The sequence below is a fragment of the Pyrgilauda ruficollis genome, unplaced genomic scaffold, assembly GCF_017590135.1.
Source record: "Pyrgilauda ruficollis isolate IOZ18807 unplaced genomic scaffold, ASM1759013v1 scaffold6, whole genome shotgun sequence".
Lineage (NCBI taxonomy): Eukaryota > Metazoa > Chordata > Aves > Passeriformes > Passeridae > Pyrgilauda > Pyrgilauda ruficollis.
The window spans coordinates 1,308,584-1,332,266 of record NW_024527710.1 but is presented as its reverse complement, the minus strand read 5'-3'; positions in this window follow the sequence as shown (position 1 = coordinate 1,332,266).

Genomic DNA, 23,683 nt, shown 5'->3' with positions numbered 1-23,683 from the left:
GATATGTACAACCCTTCAACCCAATTATGAAAAGCTAAATGCGCTCAGCTTAGGTAAAATATTTTCAAAACCATAAATCTGCATTTTTGAAGGCTGGGAGACATGTTTATAAAACACTAAGTGTGTGTCTGACATGTCAGATAAAGCCCAGCATAAAAATAATGTAAATGCCACTTAGCCAAATGTTTACCTGCTTTTCTTTTTGCTTGGCTGGGCACATTAAACTTGAATAAATAGGATAAATATCTGATTTTCATGGAATTCCTATGCTTGAGGCAGTCCTGATAAAACTGGAATCAGGTATTGACTGCTGCAGGTAAGTGGGGAGATACCATCAGGATTGTGTGGCTCTGCACCAGTGCCATGCTAGAACCACACAGAAACAGCATGTCTGCCTTTCTACACAAGGGCCTGAAAAGGAATGGATGAAAATACCACTCGAATTACATGGACAACACGTTGAAAGTTAAATGCAAAACTGGAGAGGTCATCCAGCAGCTACCACCAGTTCAGGCCAGCTCGCTGTCACATCCTGCATTCAGCACAGGACTGACCACTTGCTGAATCACCTGGCACAGACCAACAGCAATTCTAAACTTCCATTTCCCCCTTCCCCATTTTGTAAACAGTAACCTGGGCTTTACAAAAGATCAAGACTTCGTCTCACATGGCCACACCACAAATTGCACATGATTCTACAGTGGAAAAGCTCATGCATTAATCTTGTTATCATGAGTAAAGGGAAGATCAGGAAATGCTTAATGCCCAGTTTATTTACAACAGCCCAGTCCATGTCATTGTGTCGTACAGTGTTGTTCAAACAGGTGGATGCTAAGGCGTGCTTTCCTTACACTGGACAAAAGTCCCCATGTATCAGGGCAGCTGCCTTTCCTGCTCCTGTCAGAGCTCAGAGCAGCCCTTAGGAAGCAAAATACAACCCTGAGAACAAATCAAACATCCCCAACAAGATGGGCCTGTGCACATCTCCCACTCCTAGACCCTGTTCAGTGCTGATATGGAAAAGATACAAGTGTGGCTCTGCTGCCATAGATGTGACTATTGATATTCAGTCAGGTGTGGACTTGTTAAATGGATACAGGCTGTAAAAACTGCAGCTGAAAATGGCAGCTTGGCTACATCTCAAACTATTCTGTGCTTCTGTAGAAGGGTTTGTTCAGGGCCCATTAACAGCCCATGTCTCTTCAGGCAGTGGGATGAGAGCAAGAGCAAAAGCATGCTCATGGCATGGAGACTCAACAACCCCAGGACCATGGCGAAGAGCAGGTTTCCTTTACAAACAAGCTGAATTCACTACTAAGGTGGTTTTGGATCACACTGTGCTAGCCATAAACACAAGAGGAGTCTTTAAGCAATCTGTTTCTAAAAACCCACCCGGTTTTCATTGTTCCTGTTGCAAAAAAGCATTTAAACACATTTTTGCACTGTTACAAGCAAAGAGCACTGAGCCAGCATAGCCACAGAACTGCCTCAGCTTTCTTTTTTCACTGAATCAGTGATTTACTTCCATTATTTATACTGGAAAACAGCAGGATTTCCATCTCCTGTAATTAATTTTCAATACTGTAGAAGACTGAGCACCTGATTCACTGACTACAAAGGGGATCAAAGCACGTGTTTCAGTTCAAGCATGTGACAAACTGTTTCAAGTAATCAGGGCCAAGGAAGTGTGCAGCAGTATCTGCTGTAGGTGCTTCCACAGCATCATTTTCCTCCTCATCTGCTAACATGAATCAGTGCTGTCTTGCCACTGGACTGGCTGACCTATTAAAAATGTATCTGGACATCCAGCTGTACCCTGTGATATACAGTTAGCTCTGTTCCGTCAGATTGATTTACAGAAAGGAATATGCTTATCTGGAAAGGTAAAAATCACAAGGCAGAAAAGGAACAGCTGGCAAGTCTTAAAGACAAAGGGGAGGCTCTCTTCAGACACTTTTCTTGTATAATTTATGCTGTAGACATTTTACTCTGTCTAATTGCCCCATTTCAATCTAATGTCAGTTAATCAATGACTTCTGCATAGCATGGAGGTGAACCCTGGATGCAGAACAAATGCATAAATTTGGTCTGCCTTTTTGCAGGCTCTTCTTACAGAGCCTCATCTTTTGCATTTGCTTTCTGGAATTGAAATTTCTTCTCTTTTGACTCATCCCCAGCAAACACCCACGCTCTCCCTCTTTTGAGTCACAGTGTTTTTGTATTTTTAAATCATGATTACACTTCTGTAAAATGTAGATTTCTGAAGAACCTCACCACTGCTTTTTACTATTATTGTTTTATTATTCTGCTATTTTTATTTGGAAGGTCTGCTTCTCAAACCTCTCCAGGTGGTAAGATCCCAGATATATCATGAAACAAACATTGTGAATTTTTGCTTTGCTTCTGAAGTCTTGATTTCATGCCTTTCTTTCCCTTACTCAATATATTCAACCATAGCTTTAAAATGAGAATATATTATCCCAAGTACTTGGAGGGACCCACAGGTTTTTGTCATCTTCTAGACTAATCTATGTAGAGCAGTTGGAAACAAAAAACATGCAGAGATTATGCCAATCAAACCCCACATGTAAAGGATCTGATTTGGATCTGATTTGGCAGGTGCTCCAGTCTACAGCTTTGTGGGATGAAGCCCATATTCTTCTATTACCTTCATGCTAATACTACATTTAAACAGACACACATCCAAATACACTGGTAGATATCCTGGAGGAGAACCCTGCACTTATCCCAGAGAAGCACACTCTTGCTTCCACTTCAAACTTGCCCTATCAGAATCTGGCAAAATAAATAGAGAACATTTCATATTTTTTTAAGGAAAACTGGAAAGCCTGCCCAAGCAGTAGCTTAACTGAGTGTAAGGATTGAAATCTGTAGATAGTTATCCTCTGTCCTCCTGGAGGCCAGATAAGCCTTGTATGGAGTTGGACAAAAATGTAGGCAAAGTGACACTCTTTTCCATATTTTTTTTCTAAATGGTGGAGAAATGCAATATAAAGTGCTTTATTTATCCCATTTCTTTAAATGGCCTACATGTGTAAATAAGTTGTTCTACTGAGTGTATGAAACAGTGCCCCAGGTTTCTTAAGAGCTGGATGTCTACTGAGGAGGTATTTCAGAGAATTTTAACTTGATTCATTCTGCTGCAAATAACTGTAGTCATTCTCTTGAAACAATGCATGCAATTTGGATCAACTCATTGTCTAACACTCTGGCCCAAAAAAGGCAAGCTAAGACAAGCCCTCCAGCTTCTTCTCAGCTCCCAACTGCCACCACCCCAAATCTTTTACCATGGCCTGCACAAAACACATGGATGCCAGGAGGCTTAGGTTTTGTTTTACAAAAGTCTCAAACAATAGCTTGGGTTTGCACAGAATAGGTTGACACAAGATGAGGCAGGTGAGCAAGCACAGAAACCCTTTGGCTGCACAGGAGCCCAGAGGAGAGCACAACCTCAGCTGCAGCTGTGTCAGCTCAGCTTCCACCAACTGCATCCCTGCAGGAGCTGCAGCCCCTGTCCCCATATCCCTGAGGAAAAATCTGGAACATTAGAGCTGAAAAGCTATTGCAGAACAATTGCTCCAAGATATTAAATCTAGCTACTTTCTAATTCTCCTAAGAAATCTTGCCTTTCTAATAAGAAATAGGTTATAGAGACATGGGACATGGTAGGTCCCTCCAGGTTAAGTGAACGCCATTAAAGCATTTACTTACCTCAGCTAACCATGTCTTCTCCCAGTGGGACAGGATCAGGACCAGTCACAAAGCAGCTGGTGGAGACAGCAGGGCAGCTTCAACCACCAGTCCCAACATCAGGCACGGTCACAACAACCACACAGGCCTGGGGCCTCTCTTAGGGGATAATCTGCAGGTCAGGGTCAAAACCAGATCACGCTGCAGACTGCCAGCCAGGTCCCTACTGACAGGACAGCTCTGTCACCAAGCCCGGGGGCACACACAAGCCAGAGTCCACAGCAGCAGGGTGCACACACCAGGAGACGGAGGCCAGCAGCCCCACAGCACTCCTGAGAAACAGGGGGATGCAAAGGGCTGAGCTTTAATCCTGAGTCCCTGGAGGGGGTGGGATGCCCCAGGTGAGGCTGGTCAGGGGCATTAATACCTATCAGTGCCTGGAGGCACCTGACACCTAATTTATTGTTCAATTAATTTCTGTGCACATTTACAGCAAAGTGGGGGGTTAGACTGCATTATACCATGCACTAAAAAAAAAAACAAAAAAACCCAAAACCCCACCAAAGCAAATCCCAAGTACCCTGGTGAAAATAGTAAGAGAGACCTCTATTAAAAATACCAGCTGTGATATGGAGTCTCAGAGGGGATATGAGGTTTTATTCAATATTTCCTAGCTGAACTCAACACTCTGCTTGGGGAGCTACAATAGTGCACAATCAAAACCTTCTCTTATTTACCACAACAGTCGACTGTATTGTGTCACATTGTTACTAGTACAGAAGTTATTTAATATCATTTTTAGTTGTAAATTACAGCCCCAAAATTTTCCATATGTTTTATTCAATACCCATTGAACTGTTATGTTAATTGTTCCAAAATAGGTGAAATTTGTCATCAAAGAACAGATCAAGATCCCTCTAACTTAAAACAGCCTTTTGCTTCTGCCTGAAAAGAGTAGGACTACCTGGGGATATTTTTTGCTTTGCCAAAGGAGGGAATCAGACCGATGAGAGTTTGGCTCATCAGGAAGATGTATAATGTATTTTATCTTCAGTTTTTGAGAAAACCCTGTGTCAGAAACGTGTATTGTAGGTGGAATAAATTCACTGCTGTATAAAATTAGAAATCATTCTGAGATCACATGTAAAAAAAACATGGTCAACAATAAGGTTGTTTTAAAAGCTATTTGATTTGTGGTAATATTCCTCTTCTAATACACTATCATTAGTATTTTATTGATCTCAAAGTTCTTGGTATTTCAAAGGCTCTGATTAAAATTTTCTCCAAATATAAGAAAAAATCTATTGCACCAATTATATGAGCAATCTGAAGTCTGTAGTATGTGTCGCTTTACAGGACAAAACAGTAGCAAAAGGAAATAAAAGCCAGTGTCAATCTTCAATGAAATTAACACAATTTAAAGCTGCTCCAGGCAAAACAATGAAATCTGTAATTTATCAGCACTGGATAACATCACCAGGAGAATTATTTAATGATTAACTACAGTGGGCTGGAGCCTGAGGTGAGGCATACTGGCTTACGGCTGCTCTTGGAGTGTGCTCTGCCTCAGAGCTGAACCACTGGCCATTGCCACTGCAGAATAAACCCCAGCAGGGCTGTCCTGCTGCCTGGGACACGACCGGGGCAAGGGGAATATGGAGATGACCTCTTCACCAGCTTTGCATGTGTAGGAGTGCTCTGGACTGGCAATGAAAGCACTGATGCATTGGAACAGCTTTAAATGCAAAACCAATAAAACCACTCACCATAGGAAGGGCAGAAGCTGCTCTGTCACTGATGCAGATTTTATCACTGACCCTTGTAGAAACAAGATTTCACACCAAGTATTTTTTGCTACAAAGAACTGAAAAGGGGAAGGAACTTCATGTTAGTATTTAATATTGTAACTTAAGTACTGGCAAATTACATTTCTGCGCTTCATGGAAGCAATCTGCCACTGTGACTAAACAGATTTTCTTGTCAGAGCTTAATGATGGGGCTTAGAGTGACCAGGGGAAGCCATGGGGAGAGGTGCCATGTTTATCAGCCTCCCATGGGGTACAGAAACACAGACAGCATTCCAGAATGGGGGACCAACAACCTGTCTGTACCCTGGAAATAAGGAAAAGGGGACTATCAAGCTACTGGAATCACAGAGAGGCCAGATTGATGTAACCGAGAGCAGACAGCCTTGGGAACCATCTAACATGGTTTGTGGGCACACATGCACCTCTCATCCTTGCACGTAGCAGGGTTGCTCAGCTTTGGTGAGCACTGCTGGTGCCAGTGGCCAGCACCCTGCAGGGCCACCATGTCCTGCCCAGCCCAGCACGGCCTTGCTGCTGCCTTGGAGCGCACTGGCCTGGGCAAGGCACTGAGGTCCATCCCAGCAGTGCCACCCAGCCTCTGCTCCTAGGGGCAGCCACAGGATTCCTACAGACCTGAAAGGGATGAATTCCAAGCAGTATTTGGGAAAGTCTAAGAGCTGTTGGCTTTTCCATATGGCTGAACAGCTCCCAGCTGAAGTCTGAGCTCTAGACTTGGCCCTGGCCCTGCCACTGTTGCTTGGCTCAGGGCTGCTGGCTTGGTCCTGGCACCTCCCAGCTTTAGGAAGGGGATTCAGATTGTAGGTGTGTGTGAGACTCCACCAGGATGGAGGCAGAAAGCTTTGGAGCTTTGGAGCAAGTGCATTTCCTCTCCTGGGAGCAGCACTCTGTCTGTGAAGCTACGCCTCTGCATGGCTTTCTATAGCCGATGAGCAAGGGAGACACCTAATTCCTTTTATTATATTTTGTCGCCTGAAGACAGTGAAAGTGTTGAGACAGAAATATCCTAGATCAACTTCTCCATCATGGTAATCAAATAGTGCATGGGCTGTTGATTTAATAATGCATTTTTGCTATAGAGATGCTAAGAATGTGTAAAGTATCTTCATTGCAATCCATTGGGACATTAGCTATGTGTTACCTTGGTCATTTTGTGTCTGGGTTCTTTCAAATTTGTCATTTTTATGCACCCTCCAAAATGTCTTCAGACTGGCAGATCCTTTTTCATTATAACTTCTGGGATGAACATCAACAAAGTTCTCATTGCTACAATTAACAAAAGTAAGGCTGTGTCTCCAAAAGACGATTGCCAGTAATATCTATACACAGATTGTACTATTCTCCCTCTAAGTCTTGCTGCTGATTAACAGGGTGGGTTTTTTCCTGAAGAATACGTTGTTTTTCTAGTTTGCTATTAGCCTCCACAAATGACTGTGTGATGCAGTTTTGTGTCTCCAAGCCTACAGTAAATGAGAAACATTTTGTAGAATTTTCTTTTGCTCTTGAATTTTTCAACATGCACATGGGATAAGAATGTAACAAGACTCCAATAGAATTTTATAATTGGATCAAAACACAGTTCACCCACATATGAGCTGGATTGGTTGTGATAGATGTCAGGAGAAATTCTAAGGCAATACTAAAATTCTTTTATTCCATAACTGCCAAATAAAATAGTACTAAAAGCCTGTGAGCAAAAGCCTCCTGGTTTGGCTGGGATTAAATAGGAAAAGAGTAATCAGATAGTGGATGAGGCATCAGTAAAATCAAATTACGTGAAGCCCAATGATACGATTGCCGTACCACCCTCCCTACCTCCATTTCTGTTTCAGTTCTGAACACATTAATCATGGCTAGATCATTCGCACCTTGAACCCAGACCAGGTATGCTATCCCCGCTTTGGGAGTAACCAAAGGCTGAAACCCGCTCAGGGTGTGCAGTACCCCTTGCAGCTCCTCTGGCTGCTGTTAGGACCTGATCAGAGCGGGTCAGGCGCACAGATGGGAGCGGCGGCCAGAGCGTGCGTGCCTTCCTGGGTTATTTACACTGGAGCTGAAATACTGACTTGCCTGCTTTCAGGAAGAGGCAGTGATGTTTCCTCAAGGGTCTGCAGGTGGTGCCTGGCCCCACCCGTCTGGGCTGAAGGATCCTACTGGCCCCACATGGCAAAGCTGAAGTTTCCAGGGACCCCGTCCATCAGTCCTGCCCCACGGCCGGCTTGTTGCCCAGCCCCAGCTGCTGCCTGCCCAGGAGCCTCCTGGCAGCAGAGCTCAGCCTCTTTTCTCCGCGCCGTGTGTCCCCAGCCCTGGCAGTGCTGAGCTGTACCACCCGTGCCGCGTGCTGTGAGCCGGGAGCTCCGGCGGGCGAGCTCCCGATGGAGCAGCCCTTCCTACACCGGGAGCTGCGCTCTGAGCTGCTCCCGGGCGCCGCAGGACCAGCTCCGAGACACCGAAGTCGGCTCCGAAAGCAGGAGCGGAGCGAGACAGCCCCTGCCCAAATGCTCCTGTTTCTCCACGGCACACGAGAGAAGCTGTGCTGGAGCGCTGCCGGTGCGCGCTGCAGCGCTCCGAGAGCAGCCCGGGGCAGGGCGGAGCGGGCCGGGGTGAGCTCAGCCTGCCCCGGCGGAGGTGGGCACCCCGACCCGCGCCCCCAGCGCACCGAACAAAAGCAGCGAGGGCGAAGCGACCGCCAGCCCTGCCGGAGCAGCCTTCCATTGTTGTGTGCGCTGCCTAGATTGTATGTCAGCGATGCAACATAATTAATTAGATTTAGATTAGATGAGAATACATTAGACACAGTGAGACGCTGCCTTCCTGCCTGTCCATCCCTGGAAGAACTGGGCACAGTTTCTTTCCTTATGCATATTCCCTTAATAATATATTTGTCACAAGGATTCTTCCTACACCCATCTGGCATATAGATATTTTTCCAAATTTGTCATTTTTTATGTTCCAAAACCTATTTTACTTCACATGCTTTCATAATGAAGCAGCAAAAGCCTGCCATAGCTTGATATATGGAGCAGAAATCACATCTGTGCCAGGCTGTTTTCTAATCAGATAAAGCATTGAATACCTGCAGTGCTTTTTCTTCTGGCCTTTGAATAGATGTACCTGAGTGACTTCCAGTGCTCGTCTAGCTTTGCATTTACAATTACTGCAAAATACCATTCCTACTTCTAGCTTTCAGCTAATTTCAGTGCTTTTAAAGCAAAAGAAAAAGAAGCATTAGAATTGCCTAGTGGCCCCCCGCACAATGCAAACCATGGAAAGTCATTCTGCAACTTGGGCATCAGCCCAAACCTCATGCTTGAACTAGAGTGTACTTTTCAGAAGGACATTTGCCCTCATTTCTCCTTTTAATGCTGTCAATCACACCATGGAATTTAGATATCTGTTACTAGTGAGGAGTGAAATGGGCAACAGAGTGGGGACTTCAGTGAATTTGCTCTTACCAAATTTGAGCTCCAGACAGAAGGAGAAAAAGAGGCGTGATGTCCCATTTTCACCAGCAGCATAAGTATGTGGTGCAAAGAACTTCACTTTACAGAGTCGTAGGAAGATGCTTCTACTTTTCTCTGAGCCTTCACCTGCCCTGCTGTGGCCTGGCTCCTCACCACTGCCTGGCTCCTTTGCATGCACTCAAACAACAGGCAAGATGGATTCTGCAGGAGATAATTTCTTCTGAAGCCACATTAACTCCCCAGACACTCTGTCTGCTTCTCATGGTACATCCCAGGAGAGGCTTCGCTGGCACAGCAGAGACAGGAAGGCTGATGGTTTGTGGCACTCCCCTATGCCAAATCCCGGGAGAGACTTCCTCCTACTTTGAATTTCCTCTGTTCATACGAAGCAAAAGGACAATCTGAGGCATTGCTCTCAGTATAGTTCAAAACACAGTTTGAAGTGTGAATTTTTCAATATTTGAAGCATTGGCTTTTATGATTTATTTATTGATATTCTAGGACAAGCATCACAGAGTGAGGCTGGCGCCTAGTCCAAATATAACAACAATCATTGAACGAATAGCAATATTTTCATAGACATTTTGTCCATTACTATGCAGATAAATTTTGTCTCTATAATAACACAGAGATACCAAGACGATAAGATCAAGCATATTGGAGAAACACTACAAAAACTCTACTCTGAACTGGAACAGTTCATATTGTTTCATTTCTGACAACAGCATGCGCTTTATGAACAGAGCCTGGCTTTATAGTGGGTGTGACTCAGGCATAGGAGGTGTGCAGGGTTTGCTGTCTTTTATCCCTTGAGTCCACCTTGCAATATTGCTGGTATCCGTGTGTAACAGATAGTGTTGTGCACTGGGCTGGAAGATAATAAATAGATGTGAGCTGATGATTTACAGGAGGGTGCTTGGAACTCCTTGAACCACTGGGGAAGGGAAACTGTGCCGGTACAAGGTTGTGCTGTCAACCTCGCAATAGTTTTTCCTCTCTCCTGAGGGCAATTTCTCCAAGATGTAACTTGCTTCCTGCCTCATCATCTGGAAATTCACAAATCAGAGGAATTGTGGTTAATTACTAAAATGGCTGATCCATAGATCCTTAGCTGTCAGAGCCTGGGGGGAGGGGTTTAATTGTTGTTTTCCTCTGAAAAGATTTCTCCTAAAGTGGAGAAATAACTCACATTAATGAAGATTGCAAATAGAAGACTTCTGTGATTATTTCCAATTGTTGCAAGAATTGCTTATTTAAAATGCATTGCTTTCTTAAGTGAAGAAACAGATATTTCTCCAAACATCCAGAATAAATTTAGCCCTAAAACATTCATAACGAAGGATGAATGCATATCCAGGCTACCACTGCATGTGATCTCTGATCATACAGTAGTTAAGTTTTACAATCATAGTGATTTATGGTACTAAACTGTGAAGCTTCATATCTGCAGGGGTGTGGGTAAAGGGGTGGAACTCTCATCAATCAAAAAACTATACTTGTTCAGCATTTGGATAATTAAGGCAGACAGTTAAAAAGCATAAAATAATATTTTTTAAAAATGAAATCAGAATATCTATTTGCATAGTGTTATTAAGCAATACAATGCTGAGACACCTTTTCAAAAAGCTTGCCTAGAAATCCACTTGTTATCTTGTAGCACTTGATGGATGCGTTCTTCAAATTCACACTGAGGGTATTTGTAGAGTTGTTATATAATACCCATACTGTCCTCGACTTGAAAAAAACAGGATTACAAATAAAGGCTGTCCTTTCAGTTTATTCCAAGACATAAGCAAAACAAAATGAAAAAAACAAAAAAACAAAAAAAAAACATTTAAAAGCACAATCAATTTTAAAGTGCAAAATTCTGGTATCTCACTCATCCTATTGATAGTACTTTTCTTTCAATTCACCAATCCCAGGTAGTCAGGCATAATGAGGGGCTAGCACAGGGGAACTGTATTAATCAAACAATGTTCAAAAAAAAAAGTTTAATTAACTGCATATTTTGTAAAAGCCACATTTCATTACTGTTTGTTAGGAAGATGGAAGCATGCACTGGAAACACTAATTCTAATTATTACTTGAAGTGGGAGTTTTTGGCAGAAGGTCAAGGAATAATAGAAGAATGTGTGAATCTGTGCTACAGCATAGCAGTAAGACTAATCATTTGAATACAGCCAGTTGCTTTTTCTTGGACTGTCTGTGTGCTGTTCAGTGTTCTGGATGAATCTAACACAATCAGCCTGTTCTCTGGTGTATATCCACTTCCTGCTGACTCAGGGCAGCTTGCCTCTTCTGCCATTTATTAAAATGAAACATTCCTATTAAAACACAATTTTTCAGAGAGATGACCAAAGAGATATTAGTAATGACATTATTAAAACTATTTTGTTTAAAATGAACTGTCACACTTGTGTGTTGCAAAGCAACACAAACAAATCTATTTCATTTAGTGAGAGATTGCTTTGAAAAGCTGGATTTCTTTCTTTCTATTAGAAGGTATTGCAGAGGGCATGTGATGTGTGCTCCAGGAAACCTCCAGCTTTTATAGATATTAGAAAGGAGGAATATTGTTTCTAGTACTCTCCATAGCAAATTATGTATAATTCATGGATTTGATTAACATGCAAATATGATCCATGGTCTCCAATGTTTATATCTCCTAATAATCTATTAATGGTTTTAAAAGTAAAGGGTAATAGAAACATTTTGTATGAGCAACATTTACTCGTGGCTGTCTGTGTTTTTCTCTAATCGTACAGTATAAGCATGTATAGAATTAAAACAGAAACAATGGAAATTAATTAACCTATGATTCTCAAATAAATATTTATTGAATATAAGGTCACATGGCCAGTAATTTGAGATTCGCTAGTGAAAGACCCTATTATCATCAGATGACAACATGCCTTAGAAAAATTGTGCTAGGGAATGGAAAGGTACCTTTTCTATAACTATTCTAATAAATGACCCCTAGATTTGGAAACAGGATTTGTATTGAGATTTCAGCTCCCCTATCAAACATGGAGGGGACAAGAAACAAAGAAATTTGACATACATCTCAAGGACTTAGACTTTTTCAGTTCTCTTTGTAACAGCAGTGGGTAGATGAGAGTTCATGGGGGTACAACCTTGTTCAATGTCTTAGGATCAGCTACTCTCCACTTCTACGTTCTACCTGAAACATTAGAGCTGTCAGTCTGAAAAAATGCCAAAACCCACTTCTTGCTTTGTCAGAGCAAACATACAGCAATGACAGGCAGATAATTCCAGACTTTGGGGTTTTCTTCTACTCTGAACACTTGCTGCTTGAAGGTTTGCATGTTTTGCCCCCAACTTTCTGCAGTACTGTTGCACAACGCCCCCCCAGCTCGTACACCCACCCATTGCTGAGCCCCTCACCATTCTCTCTCCCTCTCCACAGGCAGATCTGCCAAGGTGGTGATTCACTTCTGTATCAGAAACCACAGAAAGAGAAACAGTGCAAGACATGGCCACATCTGCTCTTTGTTAAAAAATACATTTAAAGCAACAATGCTGTGGGCAACAATAAACCATTTTAATCAACTAATGGAAAGAAACATCCTGTCAAGGACAGTTTTGATGATTTTCATTTTATAACCCATAAGCACTGGATAGTATTTTAGACCAGGGTTGAGAACTTTTTCTGAGTCTGAAGAGGTTGTCTGAGGATAAGGAGAAAAAAATAATATGTCAATCTCCACAGCATCTCTCTATATTTCTAATAAAAAATATTCCTCATATCACATAAATATGAGAGGAATGATGGACTTCTGAAAATTTATTAGCAAATAAATATAGGGCCTTTTCTAAAACAAATGCATATATGATGTCAAAGCCCTTTATTGTATGAGCTGCTCCCTTCCTAGAATGCTGATTTCTCAGAGAAATGAGAACAAATTATGTAGGGTTGGGAAACACAGACAGGACTTTGAATCAGCCCCTTAGCTCATCCCTTTGTGGGTGACTCTGTGGCATGCAGATCCTGACCATAAGCTTGTGCCAGTGTTTTAATCCTCAAGTGTGATGATCTTTTTCAGGCTAACTGTGACTAAAGTCAGTCTGTTATCCCCACTCTTGTATGTTATACCTCTATTATATCTTCCTCCCCTTTGAGGCATGGAAGAACACTCATAACCCTTCCAGAAATGAGAATTGCCTGAAAGCTACTGCTGTGTGAATTTGGGAAGCTGGGTGGTGGGTCCACTACAAAAGAGGCAGTTCAGAAAACAGTTTATGTGCTATTCATAGTGACCCATACGTGTAAAAAAAAAAACCTTTTTTTTTTAAATTCTTTTTTTGATTTCTTTAGTAGAGGCTACCTGTCAGTATAAACAATCACAATCACATTCACAATGAAAATACGCCAATTTTGCACAACAAAAAGCCTGTTGGTACTTAGACTTCACAGTTCGCTACAGATTTCCTTAATTAAATGAATGTAACAAGTTGATTAGACTTGAGAAGCTCTGAGAAAAGTCAGATCCATTTATACTGAAAAGTAGGACTCAGAAATAAATTATTCACAGTTGATTAGACTAAGACAAGCATTTCTCAAACATTTCTCAATACTTCAGAAAAAGCGACATATTGAACTCTGTTTTACTGTGAGGCTCAAAATGGCAATTAACAGTCCTAAGCTGCATATAAAACCCAGTATGAACCACGTTTACAAGAACATTGTGTGTGAATCAAATTACTTTATCTTTGGTTTGAAGAACTTGGAAATAATTGCCAATAAGTATTCATGTATAGGACCAGTTTTTTGAAACAAGTTATTTTAATTACTACTAGTGTCAGGAGTACGTGTAGGCAATTTTATTAGATTTAATGTGTTTAGTGAAGCTCCCTGAACTGTAGCTGGTTTATTTCTGTAGAGGATGAAATATTTAATATAACTTTATTATTCTTACTTTCTAATATTGTATTTATTTCTAAATGAAATCCCAGCATTTGATGTTTTCTTTGCGTTTCACAGAGAATACCAGGATGAAACACAGGGATGTATTTGTCCTCCTGAACATCTGAACATCATATAGACATGGCTTTCTATAGACACCACTTGCAAAATACATTCCTTTCAAGCTGCATGTATTTAGAGCCCTTTCCATTTGTACCCACACCTGGACCCCAACACAATGATGAGTGGAAGCTCTTCCATGAAAGAATGTGGATCTGAAAAAAAATAGAGAGGAGAGGTCCCTAAGATGTGAACATTGTGGTCCTGAAAAATGATAGAAATCCTTGATGTTTTTCATTTAGCAGCTCTTTCACTTCTAGCAACATTTTTCTCAAACGTGGAGTTCCTTGAACTTTCCACATCCAAATTACTAAGAAAATTAACCAACAAATTACATCAGCAACTTTGTCTGTAAATAATGCTAAGAAGGCAATTCTAAGATTTCAGGTGAATGATAAAATCTTAGCATATATCTAACAGCCTTTCAAATGATGTGATTTGTGGATTTGCTTGCTTTTCTGTTTTCCTTACCCACTGAGGCCATACACCCAGGCCATTTCCAACACTGCAGTGACGGTTCAGCTGCCCAGAGCAGCTTGACAGCTCAGGACACTCCACTGCATCTGCCACAGCTGAGGGATGGGCAAGGGCATGGCCTGCCTGGCACAGGAACAGGCACTGAGGGGCCACAGGAACAGGCACTGAGGGGCCACGGGCACAACCACAGACACTGAGGGGTCACAAGCACAATGCCACTGTCTCCTCCCTCCTCCAGGAGCAGACTCAGCCAGCTCTGCATCACCAGGACGGTTGAAGGAGTAAGACAATAAAGGTAAAACAATGTGGCACTTCACCATCATCCATATTCTTCATCACCCAATTCCAAAGGTAATAATCCAGAGGTATTATCTTGAACATGTCAGTCCCATGCGAAGGTTTACAGATGTCTGCAAACATTCATACTTCAAGGAACACAACAGTTATGCACTTTGCTGGTGTGATATAAATTAGCAGTTTCCCACTCTTCATTGCCACAATAAATTGACACAGAAAGAACTGTTGGTATATACAACAACAACATCAAAGAGCCTGGAATAGAAATAGTGAATTGCAGTTATAAAAATAAATTCCTATAAAGAAGAGAGAAGTGAAAAGGAGACGAATGTTCTAATCTTACCTTCATCATAATCTTATTAGCATTTCTCAGTGAGTAGTTCAAGTATCAGTCTATACTCTTATGAATCTGTCTCATAAATATGTCAAGTGCAAAGTATAGTTATTTTAATAGTCTGTGTTGGTGGGCTATCATGGATTTAATTAAGAGACAACTAGTGTATGAAATATGACACAAAAGCACCAAACTAAATGGAGAAATGTTTTACTGCAGATTTAAATCAGGGACACAGAAGTAATGATGATCTGGCCTTGCAAACCTACCTACATTTAATTAATGCAATCCAGCACAGACCTGTTCATATAGGGGAAAAAAAAAAAAAAAAAAAGAGGCATTAAAAAGAATGATTTAAGCTATGTTATTTATAAAGACATTTGCATTATCTCCAACAGCATTATGTTATTCATAAATGTGTGTTATTTTGTGGCTCTTCAATTAATTTTCAAAAGTCGGAAATGCACCACCAATGAGAATTAGTAAAATACTACTTTCAGCTCTCCATTTTTCCAAAATGAAGCCTTTATTAAGCTTCCTGCCTTTCTTTGAAGGGTCTCAGGATGCACAAATCATTCTGTTACAAAATTGCCAATAGTCTTCTAAGGTTGCATTGAAAACTGTTATTTTCCACCCAAATCGGCTCTTTCTCCATCTTTCTCCATCTTTCCCCATCTATTCAAAAAATGAGGGCATGCTCAGCACTGTGAGTATGCAGGATTAGATGTTTGAGCACTGCACAATCCTTCCTGCTATCATTTTGGTGCTCTGCTTTGACTTGATAGGAGATTTGGCAAGATACACTAGTTTTAAGAAGCAGTGCAAGCGCATATATTTTCACGTTTAAATTCCTTAAATTCCTACTTATGAGTTTAACACTATTTTAGAAAGAAAGAATCCAATAATTCCCTGAAACCATTCCAGTATCTTGAACTGATCTTGCAAAATCATTGACTGCCAACATCAGCTGCACTGAAGTTGAAAGCAAGGCTCACTATTGATTTGTAAGGGCACAGAAGCAGACTCTGACAAAAAACAGTTAAGAATACGCCTGTCTGGCTGTAAGAATTGATACCTGGGTCAACTACAGGAACCATATTTATACATGATTTCCATGTCTAAGGCTTTGCTTTTTATTAACCTGATCCAACAGGTACCAGCTATTTCATGTTAACTTTTATCAATTCAAGTAGCTTCCAGTCATTTAGAATAGAATAACCTTTAATTGGTTGGTTGGTCTAACAGGCAGCTAAAGTATTCAGAGATTTTATTAACCTTTCATTACTAGAGAAGAAAAAAGACAGTAGCCAGAAAGCATCATTAAGTGAACTTAGTCCTTATTTTTAGAAAACTTGGAGCTGTGGACTCTAGGTGCTCTCCAAACACCATAATTTGAACTGCCAGGAATGTAATAAAAACTGTAAAATTACATAAAAATGAAAGTACTTGGAAGAAATAAATTCATAACTAATTTTATTTTTTGGTGAAGAAAACATCAAAGGTTTGCAACTCAGCCTGGAAGGCAAAAATGGATAAAAGGATAGAGCCTATAGTTTCAAAACGTTTTTCTCTTTAATGAACAGTTGAAAATATCTATAAATCTCTTCCAGTATCACTGTATTTAAAAAGCAGTCAAGTCTTTTGTGCCTGACATGTTTACAGTAAATCTATTATCATCTGTCATGTTTGCATAAATTGTCCAGAAGTTCATCCTGTCTTGGCTGTCTTTCAGTATTCATTAGTACTGAAGTAATTTTTGGAGTAAATGAAGGGAAAAATGCCCAGAAATTGAGATAAGGCATAGAAAGAACAAGACTTCATATAACTAACAGGAACAAAAAGAGCTTTTTTTCGGCTAAATTCACAGAAATTTGGTTTTTTATTGAACTAACCAGTACATAAGTGTGTAATAAATAACCACAGAAAATCAGGATGAAATTCTAAATAATATATTATAAAGTAGTAATATAGTCCCAAACAGGTATTTATATGGACACCTAACTTATCAAATGGCTCTTGTCACAGTTCTGCTGTGAGCCGTCACCTGAATTTAGCATACCTTTGCACCTTCTCTGATGGTAAAAATTACAGAGCAAAACCACAATGTGAGTCCTAATCTACCTGCTTCCTTAATTAAGAAGACAAATATAACAAAAATGGAGAAAATAACACTGACAAAGAGCTGCCATGGGGGTACAGCTGGAAACAGGACTGGCTGAAGCTCCTGTCTAAGGGGGGGGGCAGCTGAGGGCCCCTGCCTTCCCACGGGACAGAGGATTTGGGTGCCTCCAGCCTCCAGAGCATGTCCTGGCTTCGCCATCCGCTCCACCCAGGATGTCCCCAGCGTGTCCTGGCTTAGCCATCCACTCCACCCAGGATGTCCCCAGTGCATCCGGCTTAGCCATCCGCTCTATCCAGGAGGTTCCTCAGTGTCCTGGCTTAGCCATCCACTCAATCCGGGCTGTTCCTCAGTGTGTCCTGGCTTAGCCATCAGCTCCACCTAGGATGTCCCCAGCACCCATGCCCTGCCTCTTTCCTCTCCCAGCCTCAGCACTGGAGGTGTCCCCATGCCCTGGCTGCCAGTGCTTGGCTGTGCCCTGGGTGTTTGCAGGAGGCAGCACGAGCACGGCCCCCTCCCCATCAGGGAGGAAGGTACAAAACCAGAGCTTTCAGCTTCTCAACGAACACTACCAAATTCAAGGACTTCCTCTCAGGAATAATTAGAGGCTCTTTGGGTGGCATTGTAACTGGAGCATCTAAATGCCTTGTAGGTTCCTTGTAGCACAAGGTAGTCACTTGATAAAAAGGGCTGAAAATCAAGGACATAATCTTGCTGAGTTACTCAAGTAATAAAGAGGTGAATAGGTAAGAAATAGCTGTATGGCTGCACTGCAACCAAAGGAACAAGGAAACCCAGAGCTTTCTAGTCTAGACTCCCATGGAATCAAACCTGAAGATGTGCAGGAAGAAATTTACCCTGGTCTACACTCCACACAATGTGTTCATTAGATTTTAAAATAATAGGTCACTATATCTCTTCGCCTCAGGGCACAGTTGTTTGTGATTTCCATTAAAAGTCTTGTTGACAGCAGACTTTGTTCAATGAAGTGTGAACATAACAATGGTTTTACAGAGTTTTACAAAGTAACTTACATTCACAGAAAGCTCCCCACACCTCTGTACCAAAAACAATTTGTAGAATTAAATATTTAACAAACAAGTTTGAGATCTGCAGTGATTAAATTAGTGAGATAATTAGCAAGATATTTAAGGTTAATGTTTACAAGTAGGTTAATTATATCCTTTCCCAAATCTCTGTTTTCATTTCATTTGACACATGTTGCAATAACAGTGAAAGTGAGGCCACACTTGCAGAGGTGGCAGGCAAGGCAGCATGTGTCACCAAAGGTGACTAAATGCACACTTCTGAGGGAGCTTTTCTCCAATATATAGTCTTAGAGCTAAGACTATAGTCTTAGAGCTTATGTTCTTCACGTCCCAGCAATTCTCCATCTTTGAGGGTGAATTTGTTTGAATAACACTTCAGATCTGCATAAAGAAACGTTTCTACAGGACTTAAGGGATTTCATAGCTTCAAGGCTTCTTATAGCTCTCTAATGTTAATTACAAAATTGAGGGCGTTTAATGCTCTGTACTGAATTTAGTCTACACAAACAGCTCCTGTGTACAAGACTGTGGACCCAAGGCAATGCAAAGAGCTGAAATTCCCTCTGATTGGATGTCAGTGAGGTTACTTCACATTTATTGTAATGCAACTAAGAACAGAATCTGCTACAGTGATCAGCAGGATGGTTGTAGAGAATCAAAAGGGAATCATGTGCTTCAATAAATATTTAAAAAACTATTTAGCAGGTATTTGTGCAGAGGCAACAGGACATGCCATCTGGTTTAATTTACATAAAGTTATTCTGAAAACATGTCAAGTCACAGTGGCCATGGGCTCTGAGAATCCAGGGAGCACAGCCATGCATGCAGTGAGCTCAGCTACAAGCTGCTGCTGTTGAAGCGAAAGGTGCTGAAGCTTTCCAGTAGCAGAAGAAACATTTTTCAACATTTTTCATTTTTCAGTTTTTCATCTGACCACTGTTCCCTCTTCTTCCTGACAGAGTACAGAGTTTTTTTGTCTTCTCAGCACACCAGAGCCCAGAACCAAACTTCCCAAACCCTGATGGGACTAAAAATCCCACAGATGCAGATGAGCCTCAAAATTTCCACCTCTTAAACAAGGTAAGTCAAGAACCAGATATTGTCAAACACTACAACATTTGATATTCAGATCTTACTTGGACAGCACGTGGGATTTGCAACCACTACATCTGCCCCAGCACATTTTACCAGGTTCCCTCCTTGGTGAATGTACAACTTGCAGTCTGCTGAAGGCCTCAGTCCAGCCGCCCTCCTCCAGCCACTGGCAGCCTCAGAAAAAGCTCATTTTTCATTCATTGCCAATTTTTGATTCTTCCATCTGGAAAGACAGTTGCCTTTCACATAGGGTCAGGGCTGCTGGGGATCCTGTTCTCAGGAGCCTGTCCTGCCCAGTCCCTCGGAGTGAGCGCTGTAGGCTGCCACTGCACAGCAAGGGGAGCTCCTGGAGAGGCTGCGCTACTTCTCATTCATCACAATTCCAGTGCTCCCATCCCCTGGAATCAGGCCCATTCCTCCTGAGGAAGAGGGTGCTTTGTGGCTGTTAATGACACCTGCTTTCCCTCATGTGGACTCATGGCCCAGCCTTCCCCTGGGAGAAGCACAGGCCAGGCTGCCAGGCCCAGCCCCTCCATCCCTGCCCTGCGCGGTGGGGCCATGACGCTGTTACCAGGAAAGCAAAGCACACTCACCATGCCGCAGGGCAGGAGGGAGCCAGGACTGTGGGGGACAACTGGCTTGCGTAAAACTTTCTCCAGCTACCATTTTACTGAGCAAAAGGATGGATCTGGAAGTCTTATCCCTGTCTAGGGAGGATGTGTTTTTCCATACCTCTGCAGCTATAGGAACCAACCTTCTGAGCAAAAGGAGTCACCTTTTGAACTAGAGAGAGCCACAGCAGTTGGTTCTTGGGTTCTGCATTCTAAGAAACTCACTGCACTATGTTGGAACTGTAACTGTTTTCTGAATTTTTTAAGCTACAAAATTTTACTCAGTGTGGTTTTGTCTGGTTGTTTTTTGTTTTGTTTTAGTGGGTTTTTTGTTATATTATAGTATGGTGCTGTTATTTGATATATTATTTGATCATTTTGCCACACCATTATAAAACATTAACATGCCCATGCCTGCTGGACACTGCTGATAAGGAGGCTCACAAGACAGGAGCTAGTGCAAATCAGTCTCTGTCCTTTTGAAAAATTAGTTGAAGTAATTTTACATTTTTACTTTCCCAAAGAGACACTGCAGCTATTTCTCTCCCTTTCTTATTTATGGTTGAAATCACTGCAATGTAAACATATACCTCTCTGTCCTACATCTCTAGTGCCAGAGACAAGCCCTCACCTGCAGTATTTCAGGGGCAAGCACAGAGGTGGGGATGCTCTGGGCTGCACTGCATTTTCACAAGTGACTACTGTGAGTATACATGCAAGTAGAGCAACTGATTTTTGAAAGGCAGTTAGATACCCAACCAGTAATTGTGTGCACAATTACTGTGATTACATATGTAATCATGGTCATTGTGCTTTTAAATGATGCATATGCTATTCTAAAAATTCACTGCTGTATTACTAAAATTAATGGGAGCTTTGCCATCAATTTAAATTGATGGAGGATCAAACACTATGCATTGTGGCAATATCTGAGATATATTGAAGAGCAAATGCAATTTTTGCAACACAAATGCTAAATCCTCCCTATATTTAAACAGTAAAAGAGGGATGGAGACATAGTTTTTTAGCATATGTAGGTATATATTCACTATGCATTCATTAATAAATTATCATTTTTGAATAGAGTTCTGGATTTGATTCAAACTACACTGACATTAAGAGAAAACCACGGCTCTGGATCAAGGCTTCTTCCTCTAATGTTTCCAATTAGCTCAGGTTATAGAGCTGTGCATGCATTTGTTCATGACAAAATCACTGGCTTTTTACTTCCTTGTCTTTCAAGACTTAAATGGAATTTTGCAGTGAAGATGCTGTGCAATACAGTAGGTATAGTGATATGTAGTATTTCATATATCTAGTCTTTGTTCATGTTCTAACAATGTGCATTAAATGTGCTACTATTGTCTCTTTTTCCGATTAGTTTACAGCCCTGTAGTTCCAGCTGTTTTATTCTGAAACTCTAAAACCCTGTCACTAGGGAGTTCTGTGTAATTGCCCATAATATGCACCACATTATCCATTTCAGGAACTGTGCTGAAAGACAGCAGCAATAAGGGGTTTTCTAAAGGCAGTCTGGTTTACACTAATGGATCTAACAGGAAGGAAATGCAATTTGAAAGAAGCTGATGCATATGTTCTATTGTTGAATATAATGTTTGATTTAATTATTAACTGTCTGTGATGGAAAGTCAGATCCTGCTCAGTTCTGCTTACAGTTTGGTACTCTGCTACCAGTAAAAACAGACGAGATTCAGTCTTAGGATTTAAGAGTTCTTTGTAAAGTACTGACATTTAATTGTGCTTTTATAAAATATCAGCTGAGGAACTTCAATTGCACACTTCTTCCATGCAGACTGGCTTCCTTTTATCAAGCTAAATATACAATATAGAAGCCAACTCTCTTTCATTTTCCCTTGCATAAATCAGGAGATTCTCAAAGTTAACAATCTGCTGTAATTATTTAAATAAATATGATCCAAATTGAGTTCATATTCACTGCTGTTCATGACCTATTCAATTTTATTTTATTTTACTTTCATGTCATACACATAGCACTGCAGTCAATCTACTGTATCACCGAGGATGTTCACAATGGACCCAAGTGAATTTTTAGGAAGGAGTTAAAATGTGCTGGCATGACTATACCTATCCTTCTTTTATCAGGAACAGAGGATTTGGCAGCCCGTTTCAGTCCAATTCTATAATTGGTGTTTTGTGATGTCTAGTAAATTGTTGCATTGTGTTACAAAGGTCCCTAATTCCATGGGTGGGTGTTAACATGCTGTAAGGAATGAATTCATTATGGAGAACTCTTACCTGAAATTCCATTATCCTTTCCTCACCATGGTGACTCCTATCAAACTCATTCATATAACGTAATCTGGAAAGAAATAGGTACTGATGCTAAAGCTGTATTTTCAGAGGAGCTGAAAGGTAAAAAAATCACAGCTCTTCTGCACGATTCAGACAAAAACAGTGGTTTAACATCACTAGTAAACAAAATAATTGAGCAACGTGATTTCAGTTTTGTATTTTGTATCTGTCTGGTGAGATTATTATCTTTAAAACTATCTTAAACAGATGCTGAACTGCAGCTGATATTAAACAATAGTAATGATATCTGGAGTGCATCCAGAATGCAGCTTTTGTTAAACATACCTTTCTACAAGTAGTGCACACAGCATTAGCTCTGTGGGATGCGCCTTACTTTGCGAGCTCCAAAGAGATTGGTTAGTTTTGTCAGGAGGGTAATAGAAAGAAATTAAGCTCCTAGGAAATACACCACCCTGCCTCAGATCCCTAATTGATTTTGACAGCTTAAGAAGTAGAGACCCTGTCCCTGGCATATTTGTGTTCTTGGTGTCAGTCAGTAAACTTCAGGCAAAGACTATGAAAGAGCCATTAGAGCAAAATCCATCTCACATTTATCTGGAGAGTTTTGCTTGTAATCTGTTTTCTGTTGTAAGGATCTGAGAAGATTTTCTGAAAATCTCAAACATTTTGAATATTTTGTTTTAGAGAAATACCTAAGAGCTTAGATCCAAATATATCCAGACACCTTTAGCCCATGGCTCCCATCAGAGCAGATTTATGCTGGATCTTTCCTGGGTCAAGACCATCATAAAACCATTCATAGGCTGTTGCAGGACTCCTGAAAAGGACTTCTGAAAAGTCTTGCCAGAAACCAACGAATGCCAAGGTGTGCAGCTTCTTTTAAAAAGTTAACAACAAACCCACAAAACAGGTATGAGCTGAGGTCAGCTCTTGTTTTGCATTAAGTTTTCCCTTAGTTTCACTGTTACTCCTACTCCCAATTAAAAGTTTACTGAAGCACTTTGCATACTCTAGTGTATTGAAGAAGCAATTGTTGGAGTGAAAAGGAAAACTGTCAGTTCTGAAAATAGCTTGGACTACTCATGTGTCATTCTCAGTGTATGCTGAAATATCCAGAAAAACGTGGCTCACACTGCGGATTGCATCAGATACCGACACATGTATAAGCAACTCTCTCCCCAGTTTCTCCTCCTGAGGCTCATTTTTACAAAACACATGGTTAGAACTAAGCTGTGCTTTCTGCCATTGGAGTAAACTACAATGGAGCAGAGCACAAAGGAAATTTATTCCCCATGAGTGTGTAGGATCTGCCTGTAGAGCGCAGTGTGAGAATTAGCGGCAGACACGTGTAAGCAGCACAC